At 32.0% G+C, this 3,026-nt stretch overlaps 1 non-coding gene across 1 annotated transcript; it reads right to left on the reverse strand.

Annotated features, from left to right (window-relative positions):
* Nucleotides 1-2,210: 2,210 nt before the first annotated feature.
* Nucleotides 2,211-2,351, reverse strand: LOC122268959 (U4 spliceosomal RNA). Its single transcript, XR_006224820.1, has one exon. It is a non-coding gene; the product is annotated as a U4 spliceosomal RNA (small nuclear RNA).
* Nucleotides 2,352-3,026: the final 675 nt, after the last annotated feature.

The raw sequence follows: 3,026 nt of genomic DNA on the forward strand, positions 1-3,026 counted from the left end.
ATCCCACAGGTAGCAATGATTTCTTCTAATGACGTGGATTCTTTGCAATGCGACGGTGAATTACGACCAGAGAGTGAGACCTTTCCACCACGAGCTGTTTTATGATACGGCATGACTTGAAAAAACAAAATGGCGGGCTCAAAATCCAGACATCAAAATGGCCAGTTGTCAGTATTGTCTCTCCCGACTCAGGAACCTGACGAGATCAAAATCTGTATCACTCACCTCGTAACGTTCAGGATAATCAGCCATAACATAAGTTTTAGAAAGTGGTGAATTATATAAGCCTACGCATTATTTAGAAATAGTGGTGGATAAAAATCATTGAATTTATTAAACCAAGAATCACAAATGATAAACTACCACTTTAAAATATTTACTTGTTGTCCGGAGCAAGTTGGCACCTCTGCTAGAGTGAAGCAGAATTAGTTGGAGCCCCTAGCGGGGCTGATGCTAAGATAACCAACACATATGAGTATGAGAGTGAAGCAGGGTTCCCGCGGGCTTTTAAAAAGTGGTAACGAAAATTAAACAAATGCCGATAATTTAATTTCTGTGTAAACACCACTAAGAATTGTTTTCCAAAGAAAGTATATATTCATAAATTCCAGCTTCTAACTCTTTAACCCTTTCGGGCCGACTGTCACAAATACGTGCCAGCATAAAACCGTATTAATCAGGGTAAAAAGATAAAACTGGTAACCAAAGTAATTCTTTAGCAGTTTATTTGTGGACGGAGTTATAATTGTTTGATTTATTTAATTCACCATTACTTTGTTCAAAATAAAACTATTTAGTTATACTTTGAATTAACATTGATTATGTATATGATTAAACTAACAATAATTAAAGTAAAAGCAAAGTAAGTCGGTCAAATTAGAAACGACTACATTTAAGTTACCGTTTTTTATGTAATTGCGTCCTAAACTTGATTTTGTACAAATGCTTTTCTGAATCACCCGTCCCCAGGGGGTTAATGGTAGTCGACAACAACAATTTTTAACAAAATAACAACGTATCGAATGCAAAATACAACAATAATGTGCATCACAAATGAAACCACAAAAAAAAAAAAAANAATTAAAAAAAAAACCAAAAAAAAAAAAAAAAAAACTATTGGTTTTGAAGAGTCTATAGAACTATTTACGACTACTGAAGTACGAAGGAAAAAAAGATTCTACTGTTTATGCTTAGATATTTGTATGTCATAAACGATTATTTGAAACTTGAATACGAACGAACCTTGAATACGTTAATAGTTATTTATCTTGGTCACATGTTGCCCAAATCAACATTCAGGATTGAAATAGAATTTATAATTCTTTGATAGAAATGTCGTAATTTAAAATATAATTTTTAACAGCCTTATAACCTCAACAGCCTTAGAAAAATCCATTTACCAAAATTGAGTTTAGGTTACCGTTTTCAGTATCAGACGTCTTCCATCGGCACTGACTGTAAGACATGATAGATCAAAGTTACCAAATATCTATATGAAATTATTATTTCAATACTGGAAATAAAACAATAAACAAAAGTTCTTAATGCGAAAATATTTATTGCAGAATGGCGTGCGGGAGGTAATGTATGCTACAATCGAGTTAATAAGGCCCTCGTAAAATATATTTTAAGCAACTATTTATTTACTCGTTAAAATTATGGAGCTAAGGAAACTAAACGCATCTCAATTGCCAAATGTTACTGCATTTTCTTATGTTTACATCAAAAATCTGCATAATGCAAAGTTGTAGTAGAAGAAAAACACCGTTCATAAATTTGTTTTTAACATAAAGAAATCTAAAAACTATTCATTGGTGTTTGGAAGGAAAAGAAATAAACTAGCTTAAAATGAAGCGGGTACAAATCAAAATAAACTGCAAAGAAAATTATATTCCATCCTTTCGATTAAAAATAACTAATCAAAATAATAACAATGGAAAAAAAACATAGTTTAAATATGTTTATATTTATTCGAAAATATAGGAATCGGAAAAATCTAGTTGATACATATTTACTCCTACTTAGAGAGAAATTTTTCTTCCTAATCCTAGCATTAGAAACCGTCCTCTCTAATATGAAATAAGAATACGGCACTTACACAGCAGCCTCTTCTTAAATTTGAAATAAAATTTGCACTTGATATATTCTATTACATCTCCCAAGGTAAAACAGTAGAAGTTCAAATATTGCCTTCTTTTTTTAAACATAAACCTCCGAAGAGGTTCCCAAAAATTGCCTATGCCGACGGTTTTTCACGTCGACATGGCGGGGTATTGGGAAAAGTTTTCAACTAGCAATAGTCACGCCTCGGTAGAACCTCATTGGCTATGACACTGCCTCTGCGCAAAGCTAACGATCTTCTCGAAAGTCAAATATTTATAAAAATAAGTATACTTGTAAAGTGGTAACTATTATATAATTAAAAATTGAAATAAAATTTATTACTTTATAAGCATATATGATGTGGTATCAGCCTTTCGGCGCTTGCCACTTCAACGGAGTTACTTCGCCATAAAGGCGAAGGAAGAATTAAGTCTGATTAGAAGTGAATGAAATTTCTTCTAAGCTAGTGGAGAAATGAGAAAGATGACGAGTTGATTCTCGAAATGTATTGTGTTTTATTATCAAAAGCTAGGAAAATTTATTTTTAGTCCTCAGTGGGCGTTTAACTAACAAGGGAGCAACTTTAAGTTTTTCAACTTGAAACTACACTTCTCTTTTTTTACTCCATGAAGTTCAGATTCTAACAATTCTATTCCAATCTTTATATTTATTCTAGCTGCATAAGAAATATGGAATGAATGTTTGATAAACCGTAAAAATGCTAATGGCGTCAGTTGCAAAGAAGAAAAAAAGTTTTAAAAAAACTTTCTCGTAATTATTTTCGATTAATTTTCTTGCCAAATTTTTCAAGAGCTGTATTTTTCCGATGTAGAGTTATTTCTTTGAAGACTGTATTGTTTTTCTGACATTTTCTATATTTAAAACATGAAAGCTATTCTTCAGTTCTGGGGACTGAAATCAGT

This window comes from Parasteatoda tepidariorum, chromosome 5, assembly GCF_043381705.1.
Source record: "Parasteatoda tepidariorum isolate YZ-2023 chromosome 5, CAS_Ptep_4.0, whole genome shotgun sequence".
NCBI classification, from domain to species: domain Eukaryota; kingdom Metazoa; phylum Arthropoda; class Arachnida; order Araneae; family Theridiidae; genus Parasteatoda; species Parasteatoda tepidariorum.